Source organism: Sciurus carolinensis, chromosome 11 (assembly GCF_902686445.1).
Source record: "Sciurus carolinensis chromosome 11, mSciCar1.2, whole genome shotgun sequence".
Lineage (NCBI taxonomy): Eukaryota > Metazoa > Chordata > Mammalia > Rodentia > Sciuridae > Sciurus > Sciurus carolinensis.
The window spans coordinates 67,594,095-67,612,198 of record NC_062223.1 but is presented as its reverse complement, the minus strand read 5'-3'; the positions used below and the strand labels follow the sequence as shown (position 1 = coordinate 67,612,198).

General features: G+C 40.8%; 1 protein-coding gene across 2 annotated transcripts in view; it reads right to left on the bottom strand.

Moving 5' to 3' along the window:
• The window catches only part of Dennd2b (DENN domain containing 2B), a 154,084-nt gene extending 137,332 nt beyond the window's left edge, over positions 1-16,752 (bottom strand). Inside the window, exon 1 of one of the 2 annotated variants that reach the window (XM_047518241.1) lies at positions 16,317-16,752. The gene's annotated coding sequence lies outside the window, so the exon portion shown is untranslated. The remainder of the gene's footprint in view (positions 1-16,316) is intronic. The other variant, XM_047518242.1, reaches the window with a different exon arrangement.
• Positions 16,753-18,104: the final 1,352 nt, after the last annotated feature.

Below are 18,104 nucleotides of genomic sequence, written 5' to 3'. Positions count from 1 at the left end.
AAAGTGGACTATACACATTGGAGCTCTTCTTGGGTCCTTCACAGTCTCTAGCTTGGGTTTCACTCTTACTAAGCACCCTGAAACTTCACACAATCACTCAGGTGCTGCTCTACCTGGAGGCTACAGTACCAGTCAGCCAGAACCTACAGAGAAAAGCCCTGAGAGCAAGTCTCTCACTTACAAACCACGTCCTAGAAGAAAGCATTCTCCCACCAGGGCAGGCGCTTCCCTCAGGTTAATCTTAATAAGAATGAAATGGGAATTCCCGGTTTCATTTCCCTCATACAAAATTATTTCCCAAAATGGGGGGAGGCAGGATTTATAATTAGGTGATCATTAATGAAACTCACCATCACAAAATAAAAAATGCCTCAGTAACTTAATCCTTTATAGTGAGCCTGAACACAAATCTCAGTAAATAGAGTATGAACAAAATAGACTAAAACTATGAAAGGAGGATCAAACAGTAAACTCCAAAGAATGAATTAACGCAAAAAGGCATAGAAGCTAAAGAAAAAAAAAAAGTTTGTGGTAGAAGAGTAAAGCTAATCCCTATAATGGATTACCTTCCTCACAAGAAACACTCAGTAAATATTTGTTACAGAATGGCTGATACTGATTCTCAAGGAAATGAAACAGACTTGCCTAATAAAAAAGAAATAGTAGAAACATTAGGTCCATTAAAAAAATCTGAGATGAGTATAATAAAAGTAGAAGCAATACTACAGAAAAAGCTAATCAGAAAAAATTATACAATAAAGATTATTATTATCTTGTTTTGCAATACTGGGATTGAACCCAGGGCCTCATGCATGCTACACAGGCAATTCTACCACTGAGCTACATCCCCATCCCTCTTTTTAATTTTGAGATAGGGTCTTGCTAAATTGCCCAGGCTGGCCTCAAACTTGCCACCCTCCTGCCTTAGCCTCGCATGTAGCTGGAATTATAGGCGTTCGCCACCACGCCTGGTAAAAATATATTTTTAATGAAAGAAATAGATCAAAAGACTGCATAAGATGACAACCATGAAAAGGAATGCAGTTCAGAGAACCACCCTGCAAATAATAGAACATCTTTGAACAAATGGTCTCAAATCTATAATTAAAAGTTTAATAGAAGCAAACTCTAGAATGATGGAAGAGTTTGGTATGAATATAAAAGATTTAGAGAACCTGAACTAAATCAACAACCAGGGACTATCACTATGACATTCTCATATTTATTAAGTACAAGAAAAAGGCTTGCATGTAGACAGATTCTAAATCCAAATTTCTTCTAGCTTTGCAGAGGATATAATTAAAGCAGATATGCATATAAAACTCTCAGAGAAAGTATTTTTTTAATTTTTTTAAGTTGTTGATAGACCCTTATTTTATTCACTTTTTTATATGTGGTGATGAGAATTGAACCCAGTGCCTCACATGAGCTAGGCAAGTGCTCTACCACTGAGTCACAATCCCAGCCCTCAGAGAAACTGTTTTTACTTCAAAATCATTTAACGAGTTGCAGAGACTCCTCAAGCAAATGAAAAAGAAATGTCTCTTAAAGCTTTGATCTTAAGAAATTTGATTTTTCCCATCATATAACTTTCTCCAAAATATATGTGAAATAACAACTTTAAAGGGGACTTAAATGTTTGTTTTAATAATAAGTCCAATAACCAAAATCAACAAATTCTCATTAAAAAGATAGATAAAATGTTAAGTAGGAAAGAGTAATTGTCAAAAATAAATTTTAAAATACAATTAAAGAATGAAGCAACAGAGAAGGTAGAAGCTTTATCAGCACATGAGAATAAATTAACAGATTATTTAAACATTGTAATTACCATTTATAGAAGAGACATATCAACCAAAACAAAGTTTGGGTATTATGTGAATCCTAATTCAAAGATACAATTAAATAAAAGGCACTGCTCAGGTAGTGATATTAAGTCAGGAGCATACTCAGCCTGGTGGAACTGCACACGGGTAAAAGCTTTTCTGAAGAGCAGTTTGGCTAATAAGCACATCGAGAACTCCAAAGATGCCTCTCTGTTTCATCTATTTCATTTTACTTCTAGAAATTTATCACCCCAAAATATTCAAGGAATTACATTAAAATAAAGGAATAAGGATGTTCATTACAGTGTTTCTAGACAAGAGCTCATACACTTGAGCTATACCCTGCCATTACAGAGTTTCTATAAGCAGTTTAAATAAGGAGCAGGGGGATCCCCAAGCATAAAATAACAAGAGGTTAAAGGACATAAATATTTAGTATTTTGTGAATGTATACTTGTTTTACAGAGTTGGTATATATTTTGGGATATATGTAAACAATGATTACCTCTACATACTGGGATTGTAGGTGATTTTTTTTTGTCTTAATTTTCTAATTTTTCCAGAAAGAACATGAACTACGTGCATAAAATCCAACTAACCAATTAAGGAGGAAATACTCCATCATTCATGGGCTCATGAAAGCCATGAGTAAAGGAGAAAAGATTTGTAAACAAGTAACTAACTATAATAATCTTGCCTCCAAATTGCAGTAAATGGCTTACTTTTGCCTGGAGCTGAGTTTTGAAGGACGAATTTACCAAGGAATGAAGTCCGAAGGGACAAGAGAAGTCAGGCACAGTGGCACACTCCTGTAATCCCAGTGACTCAGGAAGCTGAGGGAAGGAGGATCACAAGTTCCAGGCCAGCCTCAACAACTTAGTGAGACACTGACTCAAAATTTAAAAAAAAAAAATTTTAAAGGGCTAGGAATGTAGCTCAATGGTAAAGCACCCCTGGATTGGTAAAGCACCCCTGGATTCAATCCCTAATACCAAAAAGGAAGGAAGGAAGGAAGGAGGAGGGAAGGAAGGGAGGGAGGGAAGGAGGAAAGGAAAGGGAAGGGAGAAAGAAAGGAAGGAGGGAGGAGGAGGGGCAGGGAGAGAAGGGGCGGGGAGGGGGGAGGGGAAGCGAGGGAAGTGACAGGAGGGGAGGGAAAGGGAGGGAAGAGGGAAGGAACGGAAGGGAAGAGAAGGGTAGGGAGGCAGGCAAGAGAATATGAAATGGAAAAGAAATGGGGGGGGGGGGAGCCTGTTATGTTGATAAAGTACACACAATTTCGGCTAGTGGGAAAGGCAGGGCAGGCATGGAGGACTGGATGCAAAAACCAGGCAACAAAGGCTTCTGAATGTCATGTCAAAGGGTACAGTTATCTGGTGAAAGAATCAATAAAGAGATTTTGTGATTCATGTACATGAAGATCAAGAAAAGGTAAAACAAACAGTTAACAGAAGAGTGGTGATGGGTAAGAATCAGCATTCTACTATTCTACTATCTGGGAGTAGGATACAACCTTCTGGGGTGCTAGAAATGTTCTATATTTTGAACTGAGTGGAAGTTACAGAGAAGTACACAAATGCTGAAATACATTAGGCTACACACTTGTTGGCACGCTTTATGCTATTCCTTAATTTTTTTTTGAAAATTGCTTTTAGCAAAGAAGTATTACTATCTAGATGTATCTTAGAAAGCTCACTCTCATAGCTGCGTGGGAAACAAGAACATCCAGAGGCAGGCATTCTAAGACATTAAAGCTGCCTTCCAGCAAAACAATGGCCAAGGCTTTAGTTGGACTGGAGGCAGCAAGACAATAAGAATTTAATTCATGACATGTTTGGGAAGTAAAAGTGGTAAGACATACTGAATGCCAAGAGAGCAAGAAAAATCAGTGATGACTCTGATATCATTAAAGCAGACAGTGAAAACAGGAGAAAGAAGAGCCACTTTACAGAGATCAAACATGGGAAGTTTGAGGTAGCTGTGGGTCATCCAGTTGTCTAGTAACACTAGCTATATGAAAGTCATCTTTTAAGTACTTTATACAGATCAATTCATTTAACTTCACAATCTTATAAGGCAGGTACTATTATTACCTCATTTTACAGATGAAAAAACTGAGTCACAGGGAGGTTAAGGAACTTTCCAGGATAACACACAATAAATGGTTAAAAAAAAAAAAAAAGAATTTTTCCATATGTCTCAAGAGTCCATATTTATTCTGAAGGTGATCACTGAGATATAGGTGACATATCTCTAATATGAAAAAAAAAAAAAAAAAAAAACAGCTGAAGCTCTGGGTATAACTGAGATCCCATAGAAAAAGAGTACATAAAAGTAAAGAAGAAAACATGCTTCTCCAAGATGTTGCAAGGGTTAATGAGATGACATTTATAAAACCCTAAACACTTGCCAGGTACAGTGGTACACACCTATAATCTCAGAGATTTGGGAGACTAAGGTAGGAGGATTGCAAGTTCAAGGTCAGCCTTAGCAACTTAGTGAGAGTCTATCTCAGAATAAAAAATAAAAAGGACTGGGGATATTGCTCAGTGGTAGAGCACCCCTGGGTTCAATCCCCATTATCCCCACCCTATCCCAACCATCCACCCCCTCAAAAAAACCCTCAACACTCAATTAAAAGTACCCAGTAAGGATAATTCTTCAACAAGATAGTATGGTACAAAAAGGACTGGGTTAGGTACATTAAAAGAAGCCTAAGGACATAACCAGATATAGTACATAATCATAGGTCTGATACTGGTACAGAAAAAACAATAAGGGTCAATGGTCCTATGGTCTCATTGATGTGTCCCTCCAAAATTTAAGTGTTCAAACCTATCCCCAAAGGTGGAGGTATTAAGAAGTGGGAACTTTGGGATGTGATGGGAGGAGTACCCTTATAAGAGGCAGGAGGGAGCCTGTTTGCTCCTTCTGATATGTGAACACAGAGAGATTCCATCTACAAACAGGCCCTTGCAAGACACTAAATCTGCTGGCACCTTGATGATGGACTTCCCAGCCTCCAGAAGTCTGCACAATAAATTTCTGTTATTTATAAATTACTACCCAGTTTAAGTTATTTTGTTATAGCCACCCAAAAAGAATAAGAGATGGGGAAACCTAAATATAGTCTAAATATTAACTAAAATAAAAATTTATTGAATTGGATAAGATAATTAAAAAATAAGATTGAATGACTATACAGGATGTTCTTACTTTGAAAACAAATATGTACCTCTGTATGCCTAGAGAAAGACCTACAGATGAGAGCACCCAGATATTAACAATGACCACTGGACATTGGGGAAGTGAAACTTTAAATTTTTTTTAGAATGTATTAAATGCAAACATAATATTTTTTAAAAAACCAATTTGAAGTTGAAGGTAAAGATAATTTTCTATTTTGTAGTTGTCTTTGAAAGGAGCTCACAGACCCAAACAAAGTAGAAGCAACCTCAGACCCAGTGTACAAGCTGGCTCCAGACGCCATGCAAGGGAGGGGGAAACAATCTCACTGCAGTTGGCAATCCAAAAATTTTAAAAAACACTCCTCTTCTGTATTCATTTTTCTAATCTTTGTTCTAAGCAACTGTCCCTCCAAATGATAGAAACATCTGGCACGAGTGCCTCCCTCTTGTTTGTATCATTCATTCTAAGAAAACGAGACACATTCTCCTGCCAGCACCTCCAAAGAGAGCCAACCAAGCAGACAGAAGTGAAGAAGAGCCCAAGAAATACTAAGCAATGCATGCCCTGCATCCACGCTCTAGGCAAAAGCAATTTTCATAGGAGAAGGAAAGCTCACACAGAGAAGGCTTTTCTTTGGATTATACAAGCAGCACAGATTCTTCTGGAAAGGTTTCAAACTTCAAGATTTCATCAGGGAAGTTACTACTCTAATGGAGCTTCCCAAACATAATGCGAAGGAGTTAATTTTCATATCTCTTAAATTTGGGAGGGGGTGCTGGGGATCAAAACCAGGACCACAGCTACATCCTCAGCCATCATAGCTCGTAATTTAAAGATGCAGGTTCAGGAGCAGGAATAAGCAGGGAAGAGGAGGGTCCGGTGGAGACAGAAAAAGGTAAGGGGATACATTACTGACTACACTCTCCTCTTGGCCAGAAACCTTAGAAAACTGGAAATCTGCCAGATCTACTAGGTAAATTCTAGTCAACCAGTTGAGTACCCTCATCAGTTCTCATTTATCTTCAAAACTACCTCAGCATCCAACATACTGCCTATTATCCAGTAAACATTCAATAAAAGAATGCAACCATAAATGAGCAGTCTTAAGTAACTGTGGGCTTGTGGACCAAGCTAAATATCCTTTGGGGCTAAAAGAGTTTACCATGAAATAGAATCAAATGTTAGTATTCTATCAGTAACATTTGATGGAATACCTCAAGAGTGATGCTCCAGTACTCAGCACAGTGTCTGGTGTTTAGTAGGTACTGTTCGATAAATATTTGTTGAATGTTGAATGTTCCAAGATATTTTCTGCAACCCAAACTTTCAGATCCATTTATTATGTAAAGGTCTAGGTTCTCACTTTCATGCTGACTTTCAAAATTTTCCCTTAAGAGATGGAAAAGGATTCCTAAGGATGGAAAAAAAAAAAAAAAAAGTTTACAGGGTCACATCCTATGCCAATTCACTGGCCTGGTAAGGGTAGTATCAATCTATTCTCATCAGCTCTGGCTGAAAACTTCTGCAGCCTAGACTTTAGCACATCTGTCCAAAGCATTTGTGGGCCCAGAAGGCAGATTATACTAAAAAACAGTGTGAGGCTGGGGTCCCTTGATTCCTGACTCCCCAGCCACAATATAGCTCCTCCAGTAAGAGAGGTCCGGACCCCCTTGGAAACTGCTCACATTCACTTCCCATCTGTTCCTTCCACTGCTCCTCTCCCCCTCTATCACAGTTTTCACTCATATAATGATACCTTCCATCTCCTGTCCTAACATGGATCATTTTAGTATCATTTGGATCTTATCTTCAAACTCTTTAGAAAGCTGAATTGGTACATCTCACCTGAGAATTATGTCATCTTCTCCAAAACCACCACAGATTTTCAAAGAAAAAACAAAACAAACAAATGCTACTAGGCCCCTAGCTACAATAAGTGCTATGAGTCTGTACTTTCTTCTTCAGGCCAATCCATTTTCTTTTTTTAAAATATTTTTAGCTATATATGGACACAGTATCTTTAGTTTATTTATTTCTTTATGTGGTGCTCAGAATTGAACCCAGGGCCTCATGCATGCTAGGCAAGCACTCTACCACTGAGCCACAACCCCAGTCCCCCAATCCACTTTCTACACCACTGATTGTATGTCACCTTCACTGGAAAGAAAGAATAATATTTAAAGCATTTTCATTAGCCTCCTTCTCTTTCCAAATTTAAAGTCTTCAAGATGACATCTGCGATCCTCCAGGATCAGCCTACTCTGTCTTCCAGGGATCTCTCATAAACCTGAGGATTCAAGGAGGATGACCTAAAAATTTCTATCCCACAAAAGCCAACATCTTTTCTGCCTCTGAGCCTTTACTCATGCTGTTCCCAGTAGACTCCACTCCCACCCCTAAAGTGTCCCCTTCAACTCCGAAGGCAGCACTGCATGAAGGAAAGGGAACTGAAACACCTGGATTCCAGACACGGCTCTGATCAAACTTGCTGTGTGCCTTTGAATAAGTCTTTCACCTCTCTAAGTTCAGTTTCCCCCTCCAAAAACAGAAAGGTTGAAAAGCCTTTAAAAAAACAATATTCGTGGGTTGGGGAGATAGCTCAGTTGGTAGACTGCCTGCCTCGCATGCACAAGTCCCTGGGTTCAATCCCCAGCACCGCAAAAAAAAAAAAAAAAAACAATATTCCTGATTCCTACATACCCAACTAAATCCAATGTTTCCTTCAAAGTCTACAGGTCTTCCAAGGATTTTCTCTGAGCACGGCAGGCCACACTTTTATTGTCGCCGGGACTCAATGTCTGGAATTAGGTCACAGCGTCTTCATTCAGCCAAGATCTTCTGAGTGTTTTCTTAGTTAGATATCATGGCAAAGCCTTTTTTATAAATATAAAGCCAATTAAGACTGTACATCAATTAGCAACTGTATCTATCAACTGCACATTCCTTTCTTCTCTACTGCTATCCAAGTGAATTCATGTTAAAGTACAAATGAACCCTTTATTACTATTCCATGTACTATTGTACAAAGTAAAGATGTCAGTAAACAAATCAACCAAGTACCCACCTCTTGGAGTTTATTTGGGAAAGCAAACAGGAAAAACACAAATATGTAATATAATTATCAGAACAAAAACCATGCAGGATCAAAGAGTGACTCAAGGCAATTTTACAAAGGATGGTCAGGGCAAGCCTCCCTGAGGTTGTGCATTTGAGCCCACACATGAACTGAGGGTACAAACTAGCAGTGTTCAGGGAAAAAGAGCATACCAGACAAGGGACAAAGGACCTGAGACACGAGAGACAGTAGGAAGGCAGAGAATATATGGAAGGCTGGGGGTTGGTTTACAAAGGATTTGATGGGAAATCTGGATTCTAAGTTTGATGATCCCAGATGAGGCCTAAATAATGATCTGGCCGTAAAGGGACAGAGGAGAGGGAGCTAGGACCAGTGAGAAGGCTGTACAGAATTAGTAAGGATACCAGTGCAGAGTCTCACATCCTGCCTCTCCAGAGCATGAACAGGTGATCTCAAGAAAGGTGATCTCTTGCCAGTCACAATGGCTGTAATCCCAGTGACTTGGTAGGCTGAGGCAGGAGGATCTCAGGTTCAAAGCCAGTCTCAGCAACTAAGCAAGATCCCAAGAAACTTAGTGAGACCTTGTATCAAAATAAAAAATTAAAAAATGGGCTGGGATGTGGTTCTGTGATTGAGCACCTCGGGGTTCAATTCCCAGTACCAAAAAAAAAAAAAAAAAAAAAAAAAAAAGTGAGAGAGAAGAAAGTTCATTTCTCTGTGCCTCACTTTAAGTGAGAAGGGCAAAAGTGCCTACATTTATGAGGCTGTTTGAAAGGCTAAATTAGTGCATGTAAAACCCTTACCATGGAGAGTAAACCCTCCATGAATTCTAACCCTTTAAAGCCATGAAACAAACAAAGAAGAAAAGGGGACTGAAGACTGAGCCCTGGGTACTTCGATACAATCAAACACCTCCAATGTGCCCAAGATGTGTCATCAGGTTCAAGTCCTAAGCCTTGTCTGGGTCCCTAGGCCCTTCTTTGTAACTCACAATTTAGAGCTTGGTAATAACACTTTAAATGAGGGGCTAGGGTGGTGGCTCAGTGGTAGAGTACTTGCCCTAGCATGTGTGAGGCACTGGGTTCAATTCTCAGCACCACACATAAATAAATAAAAAATAAAGGTCTCAGCATCACCCTACCAGCTAATATCAGTCCCATCTTAGCAGAGACAGTCACAGTGGCCAAATCAGTTACACCATCTGCCGTGCCACTTTTCTACCTGACTTCCCAATCCTCAAGCTCTCTATATAAAGTCTTCAGTCTCTTTCTTTTCTGGCAATTTGTCTAGTGTAAAAACTTCCCCTACCTTGCTCCCACATCACACTTGCTCCCACCCCAGGTTCCCACAGTCCTGCAAGAATCTTAAGGCTAAAGACAAAATATTCCCAGAAAAACCACAACACCAAAACTTAGGAGGAAAAGAGGAAAAGAAAATGGGCATAACCTAAATGTGTATCCAGAGAATCATCAGCAGGGCTCTTCCCACCAATGTACAGGAGTCATGGTACCTTCAGCTAGCTACTGTGAGTATTTATAAAAGGACCGTAAGGAACAAGAATTTCCCACAGAACAGTTAATAAGGAGGACAAGTTTTCACTTTTTCAATTTTTTATTCAATTTCCACATAACTGTCTGCCCTTCCATTTTTCTTCCCTGTCCCTTCCTCCCACCCACACCCCCAGCCCTGGTGATAAACCACAGAAAATAATGCTGATCCACTAGGACCAGTTCTTGATGTGGCTTCAACCAAGTCAGAGTCTCATATCCTGAGACCTACCCCTGGTCCTCCAGTGACTGGTAACAGTGACAACTACATGGGAACTACGTAGGCGACTTCAATGTGGACAGAGCTGAGTAAGTAATACTGCTCCCAAATTGAATTTCTTGCACAAATCTAAACCTGGAATAGACAAAGATGTTATTTTATCAACTAATTCTCTTTCTAATTAATTTTGATCCTGAGCTAGTTATGTGGGTTTTAAAAATGGTCCACCTGAAACAAGATATAAGGTGGCCCCTGCCCATCTCCCATGAGTCTTGCAGCAATTTCTGCACAAACACTGTGGTCCTAAACACTACTTTAATGTAAGGCAGTGACCTGCCAAAACACAGATGTAGGGAGAAAACAGCAGAACAAAACACTTACAACTGATAATTCTGATTAATTGCACATTGAGGAGTCAAATGAATGTTTTGACCTTAAGTCCCGCTTTTCCATGCTAACCCTAACCCCACAACACTACTCATTTGCAAGTTGTATATGCAGACCATAGTCCGCTCAGAAGCAAAAAACTTTGATTTTCCTACCACGTAAGTATGTAATTTTTTGTCTGTTCTGCAATATTAGGGATTAAACCCAGCACCTCATATATTTAGGCAAGTGTTTTACCACTGAGCTATATCTCTAGATCCCCTCCCCCCCCTTTTTTTGGAGGGACTAGAGATTAAGCCAGGGGGTCACTAGGCTATATCCCCAACCCTTTTTGTTTTTCTTTTGAGACAGGGTCTCGCTAAATTGCTGAGGGTGTCCTCAAACTTGTTATTATCCTTCTTAGCCTCCTATACCTGGGATTTATAGTGTTTGTCACCCAAGTACACAATTTTTCAAAGAACTTCTATTTCCCCTAGATTTGGTCCCAGTATACAGAAGCCTTTGGGTCTAACTAAGTACTTAGAATTCATTCCTGACTTAAGAGAAAAGACTCAGGAAAAGCTTCTCCAAGCACTCTTTCCCACTAACCACTGAGTAGCACTCCCTAATGCAAGGAGATAACATGATAAATGCATCTATTTATGTTGAACCTCCTTACTGGGGTCATCACAGCACCAGGGCAGACACCGAAGTGATATATAAACAGTCACTTGCCAACCGCAGCATCTGAATCAGGAGGTACCCAACACCCATATCCAAAAGTGATTTCCCACCTAATTTCTTCACCTACTCACTGATTCATCAAATCCCTAATATTATGTTCACCGAGGAAAAGTAATAAGAGGATAAACAGATGCTCATAAACACTAGCTCTGTGTTTTCTCCCTAGAGGCACAAGGAAGAAACCGTGTATGCAGAATAGTAATGCAAGTGCTTCCCAGCACATTGGTCTCTGACAAGACCTCTCGGACACTGACCCTCATTAGAAGCTCTCTCTGCGCAGTTCTGGGTAGTCTCTCCCAAAAGGAAAACTAGGGTGAAGGGGGGAAATTCACAAATATCTGCACTCAAACTTGTCCTAGCTCAATTAATATCCAAGACCCCAAATTCACATCAAAAATGGACAAAAAGTCAGCCAGGCACAATGGCACATGCCTGTAATCCCAGCAACTTGGGAGGCTGAGATAGGAGGACCACAAGTTCAAGACCAGCCTCGGCAAATTAGTGAGACCCTAAGCAACTCAGGGAGACCCTGTCTCAAAATAAAAAAATAAAAAGGGGGATATAGCTCAGTAGTAAAGCACCAGTATGCCCGCACAAAACAAAAGACAAAAAGTCAAAAAAACTGACCCTTGCCCACTCAAAGTAATTTCCAGAACACTAACAAACAGGGACATATCTCCAGCACATTCTAATCACTATGGTCCTTTATCACAAGAGGCCTAGAAAAACAGGGTTTACTTCTTAGGTCATTAACAAAGGGTTAAGCAGATTGTTTCTATCATATTTGTGTGGGGATCCTAAATTCCAGTTTAAACAAATGATTCCCACACTTCTAGAAAGACCTTAATTGGGATAGTCTGTTACTTTCAGTGCAATCTTGCAAAGGCTGGATCCTTATTAAGCCCTCAAAGGACTTGGGCAGAATTCTTTTGATGATAATTTTTTTAAAAGATCATCTCCAGAGTTTATATATGTCCCACAATTACTTATGCTGGTGGTGGGAGGAGGACATTTTATTCCAAAAAGCTCCTTCCCAACTAAAAGCTCTAATTGCCAACATATCTGATATTGACTTCCTGTATAAAACAAAACACAAAGCAACAAGTATACGATGTAATCATAGGTCTAAAAAGCAAGGCTTACAAAGAAAAACAGAGAAGGCACAGTGTGTTTAGCCAGAGAAGGGCAAGGAAAGGATGGATAGAGATGGGACAATCTGTACATTTCCTAGGTGCCACTGGGGTCCAGGAAAGACAACATGTTCACTGTGAACATCAATGCACAGAAGAGGGATAAGGAAGCAGTAAAGGTAAGAAACAATAAAAGAAAATAGGTCACCTTCAAGGAGATGATCATCAATCTGGAAATCTTAGCATTGCCTAGGGAGGTTGTGAAATCGCTTGAAGGAGCTCAAATCTCTTGGGAAAGATTTAAGGATATCTGAAGATGGTGTAGGTTAAAATAGTCAAAAGCTCTACACTAGGAGATTATATCTGAGTATCAAAGCGGTATTCTACTCCTATTTTTCTAAGATTTTAAATGTTTCAGAAAACCTACATCACTTCTGTAATAAATTATAAAAATGACAAAGGCTTACCAAATAAAAGCATTAACGACTATGTAAGCAGTGCATCAAAAATGCACCAAACATTTCTGACATTTAAATAACAGCATTGCCAAAGATTCTTTAGGAGACCCCTGCCAAATCTCAAAATGAAGCTTGAGAGCATTCTCACAAAACTTTGATGGAAAGCTCACCAACTAACAATATAAGTGCTGGCACTTTCTGGAGGAAACCTTAGACGGTTTTCCTTTCTCATCTACAAGCAGAGGCTACAGATAAAATAAAATGACTTTCAAGGGATATAAGATCCAAAATGGGAGAAGAAACTCAGGGGCTAATTCTGGCATGACTTCCAATGTCTGGTCCTAAGGGATTACAATAGTCAGAAGTAGAAAAACTGAAGTAGGAGATCCCTCAGACATTAAATTCCAGAAACCTCTAAATAAATGGCAAAGCTATAATTTAAACCAGGTTTTGGAACTTCAAAACCCCTACACTAAGAGAAGTCAGGTTCCTCACAGGTCCAGAACCCAAACTGAATCATGTCCTTAAGAGTTGCTGGTGATCATTTTAAAACCCCACTCAACAGGGCGTCCTCCAGGGGTAGGAACTCCTTATGGTAAAAACAGGTATGGAGAACTGAAATCATGCTTCGGTTTTACATTTTTGCAAAAAAATGACTTCAACATTAGTTAAAATAAAACTTTCCTGGTTGACAAATTTTATTTTTCTGCCTGTCAGCTATACTTTTCTGTGCAACCTACTGTTACCTGACATTCCTTAGCCTAAAAACCAAGTCTTCAGAGCACAAACAAGAGGAAAAGGCCTAGAGGTTGCACAAGGAACAGCAAGAAATCCAGATTGTATTCAAAGTGGCAGACAATTCTAATAAAATGGCTCCACCCATAGCTGCCCTTCCTGTGCCCATTATCTACACAGAATCAAAGGGCTGGGCTATAAATTGGGATAGTCCTGTAAGCTCCCCGGCAGTATATATAACTGACAAAAGTCCCTGGTAAGAAATGTGGAAAGGTAGAGAGACCTTTGCACACCTCTAAACCCTGGCATTCATATTCCTTCTAAATTCCCACAGTAATTCTCCAAAGGCCTCCTATTGTTCCCCCATTAAAAAAAAAAAAAAAAAAAAAAAAAGTAAAATAAATGTATATTTCATCTTAATTGGTCTCAATAAGAAAGGTAAGCTCAAATAATTCTCACTTTACTGTTTTAAAATTCAGCATTTTCAAGAAACAAGAGAACATTATATGTGTGTTAGCAGTGGGAGGGGCATCTCAAAATGTTTAGGCAAAGAAAAGCTCTTAAACAAATTACAGCACTGATCTACTTCTGAGGGTAGTTGTTAAAGAAAGAAAGAAAGAAAAAACTTTCACCAAAGCATTGTGAAACATGTGGAGAGCTTAAAAGGCAAGCCACCAGTCATGTTGCTCCACACATTCCTTTTTCAATGTTTGCCTGCTAAGATGCAGCCCTGTGGTCACTGCAACTAGTTCTTACCCAGTGAACCACACTACATACTGCAGGGTACTGTAAATGGGGCAGAAACTGAAACACTCAGATATCTTGGCTATATTCCCTTTTATAACTTCCTAATTAAGAACTAGGACTTGCATGTGACTTGTGATGTGCATATCACATTCCTGGACACAGATGTCACATTAATCTACAAACACTGCTTTGCTCATCACTCCTTTTCTCCAAAATCTTTAAAAGCTAACCCATGTCCATGGGATAGAGTTCTAACCCTTGAGCCAGAATTCAAGCTGACCACAGTAGGCTTCAGCTGGACCTCCCACTGCTCACTAGAAAGGCAGCTGTGGAAGCACTAGCCCAACAATCAGGCACTGGAATTCCAGTTCTGCCACTTACTACAGTGTCATCCTAAGCAGGATACCTATCTTTTTGACCTTCTTTCTTTAAAACAAAAATTCTCTCATCTTTAAAACATGAGGAACAATACCTGCTTCACTGCAGTAAAGGATGAAAGAGAATGGCATATGGCAGAGTCAATACTCAGTTATTACTGTTCTCCCTAGTTCTCACCCAAATGGCCAGCTCTCTGCTCTGCTGAAAACTCTCCCCAGCAGCTCTCCACCAGTTTCACAACCACACTTCCAGGCCCAGTTGAAAGCTCCTTTCTTTTTTGAAGTCACCCTGCCTCATCATTATTTTCTACTTGAGTTTCTATCATTTTTATATTCTAAGTCAATCAACCAGAAATTCTCTTAGTCAGTCTCCTTTCCCTAACAGGTCCACAAACTCAAGAGCATCTCAATCTAAATGTTGAATTAAAAAATTTTTTTGAACCTAAAAATTGCCTTGGAGTTGCCTACCAAAAATGGATGCCCTTCTGGTCCAGTTACGGGATAACACTTCCCATACACGTCTGAATTTCTTCCCATACCTTGGGAGAGTTTTTCAAAAGATAATATTTAGTGGGTAAATAAAAAGGAAAGCTAAACCTGTGTAAGTCACCTGATAAGTCTCTACCAGTCCAGCAGAAAGCAGGAAACCTTTGCTTCACTTCATGTGTTCAATAAGCTCTTGAGGTCTTGCTCGGTTTTTCCTTATTTCAGCCTGGGAGACAGACTATGGCAATTCAGTCTCTCTCTCTTTTTTTTTTTTAAGTTTTTATTTATTTATTTATTTATTTATTTATTTATTTATTTATTTATCTGTGGTGCTGGGGATTGAACCCAGGGCCTTGAGCATGCAAGGCAAGCACTCTACCAACTGAGTTATATCCCCAGTCAGAGTCTATATCTTTGATTAGCTTTCCAGAATCTAGACTATTTCTGATCCCTTATAAACCTCTATTTTAGGGCAGGGGATACTGATGAAGGGATTACCTTTTGAAAAGTAGCACTTCTAAAATACAAAATAAAGCAATAATGCACTCTGTTGAGTTTTATCATTGTGGCCCTATCCTAAAATGACCTGTTGAAGCGTGTGCACATAACAGGTAGTTCAAAACTGTCTTGGAGATGAGATAATGACCTCTTCATTCCCAAGACCCTGCTGTCCAACAGCAGAAACACCTGAATGAGGAAAAAAAAACCCAGAGTTGGGCTAAGGATGCATCACTGCAAATTCTCTCACTTCGTGAAGAAGTTGTTTTATTCATACTTAAGTAATTATAAACTACATTTGCACAAAAATCTCAGGAAAATGTAATAATTCCTCTTCAGAAAAACTTGAAAACATCCAGTCTCTGGAACGCTACTCAGTTACTATATTATTGGACAAGGCAGAATAAACACTGGGTAAAATGTGTTCCTTCAGTCTTGGGTCACTTTTTAAAACACAAATTAATACTTTGTGCGCATCAGAACAAGGGCAAAAATGAAAAGTAATCATCCACAAATAAGCACAGTTTAAATGGTCGAAGTGATAGAGTGAAAAGTTAATGTTCCTTTGTTTGAGTTCTGTGCAGAGTCTGTGAGCGTGTTCTGCAAGGAGTCTGCACCCAAGCACACAACGGTTTCAGGTAAGAGCTGCTCGGGCGCGGTGAGAGAGCAAGACGGCAGGCTGAGCCCACTCCCAGACGCCGCAGCTCATCCTCAGCTCTGCTCACAGCAGCTCCCCACTGTCCCAGATCCTCGCCGCGAGATTCCCCACCCCCCACCGCGCGGCCCCAGCCTGGCGGAAGATGGCTGGCCGCGACCACCCAGAGGGCAGTCCTCACCAGCCCCTGGGAGCCACCCGCGCGGCTGCTCCACTCTGCGCCTTCCGCGGCCCCCATGCAAATACTCACAGAGCTGGAACCTACCGGGACAAGGAGTCGGGAATAGCGGGAAAAGGGCTAGGAGTGCAGGGGTGGGGCAGGGCGAGGCAGAGCCAGAGCCGGCGCCCCCTCGGCGGGCCACCCAACCAGGAGCAAAGGCACCAGGGCCAGCAGGCGACCTCCTGGTGGAGGGGTGGAGGGCCGAAGGCACTCACCTCTGCACTCCCCAGCCGGGCCGAGCGCTCAGCACAGCGCTGGGCTCCAGGAGAACCGCGCGCGGCCGGGAGGAGGAGTCGCTCCCGCAGAGAGGGCGGGCGGCGGGCAAGCATCCGCGCCCTGGGCTGCGGCCGGGCTGCAGCGGGAGAGGGGAGGGGGCGTGGAGATGTGTGCCTCCACCCAAGACAGAGGGTGGGCTGCTGGAGCCTGGCGGAGGCGTGTGCTCCTAGGCACTGGGGGGAGCGAGGAAGCCGCGCTGAGACTGCGCGAGGGAAGGTAGGAGATAGGGTGGGGAGGGGGGCGGGGAGGCCAGGATGGGAAGTTGGCCCGCAAACTGAACGGCCCTCACCTCCGCACCATCCGACCAAGAATTGTCTGGGTCTGGAGCAAAGCACAAGCGGGTCTAAAACTTTATGTCATTTTCTCATACACACGTGACCCCCCTGCAGTCCAGATGGTTTCAATCACTGGAGGAAAAAAGCGGCTCTTCTGGTATGCAAGAAAAGCCGGAGCTGGGAGAGTCTGGGAAAAAGCTGCCTGTCTTCATACAAACTGATGAGTTCTTTCCGTTCTTCCAGCTCTCGGCCTGGGGGAGCCCTACAAACCAAACGGCAAGAAGCTACCTTGGGTACTGCCGCAGTAGCAGAACTCGGAAAGCACTAGGGTTCCAAGAATCCTATCTGAGCCAAAAGCTCAAAGGGCATTCTCAGAATTTGTTTAAAATGCTCCATGGGCTTATAAAACCAAAAACTAGCAAATGGTGTCATTTAATAATAAAGCAATAGAATACTAGCAGTTAGAATATATGCCTTATTAGTGGAATTCTGAATTATGATAATAATTGTAAAACTTGAAAAACAATAATGTCAATCACTGAAAAAAACCAAACCCGAATATACTTAATGGGATGTTAGGAAGACATGTAACCCAGTTTCTTCTCCCATATATCACTAAAAATAAACCTTGGTACTGAAATGCACAAATCTGCTGAGCAACAATGAAAATTGACTCAGAAGTTTAGAATTTCAAAATTTACAATTTTACATGGACTAGTTACATTTTAGAGGAACTAAGAGCAAAATTGTGGCACATGCCTCTAATCCCAGCTGCTTGAGAGGCTGAGGCAGGAGGATGGCAAATTCAAAACCAGCCTCAGCAAAACCAGTTCTGAGCAACTCGGGGAGACCCTGTCTCTAAGTCAAATAAAATTTAAAAAAAGGAAAGCAAAGCTGTTTCAAAACCCAAGCCAATTCAATTGTCACATATCCTAAAGAGCTATTTACTCAGCTGCAAGACAAGCATCAAAAACAATAAAGAGTTTAAGATTCAGCCTGGAAATAATTTAACCTATTCATGATCAAACACAAATAGTGGCGAGAACCACTATTTGATTTGATAAAGTCTATTGTGTCTTTGCCAAAAAAAGGATATTACACATGAAATACTAGTATTAACTCTTTGGCTACCTAATATCGATGCCAGAGGATAGGTTTGGCCTGGCCTTTCTAGAAGAAGGCCTTATATGCAGTGTGACTCAGTTGTCGATGTGTGGGAAATAAATTCATTCCTGGTAAACTGAATTGGTTCTAAATTAAGAAAACCCATGATTACAGCTGT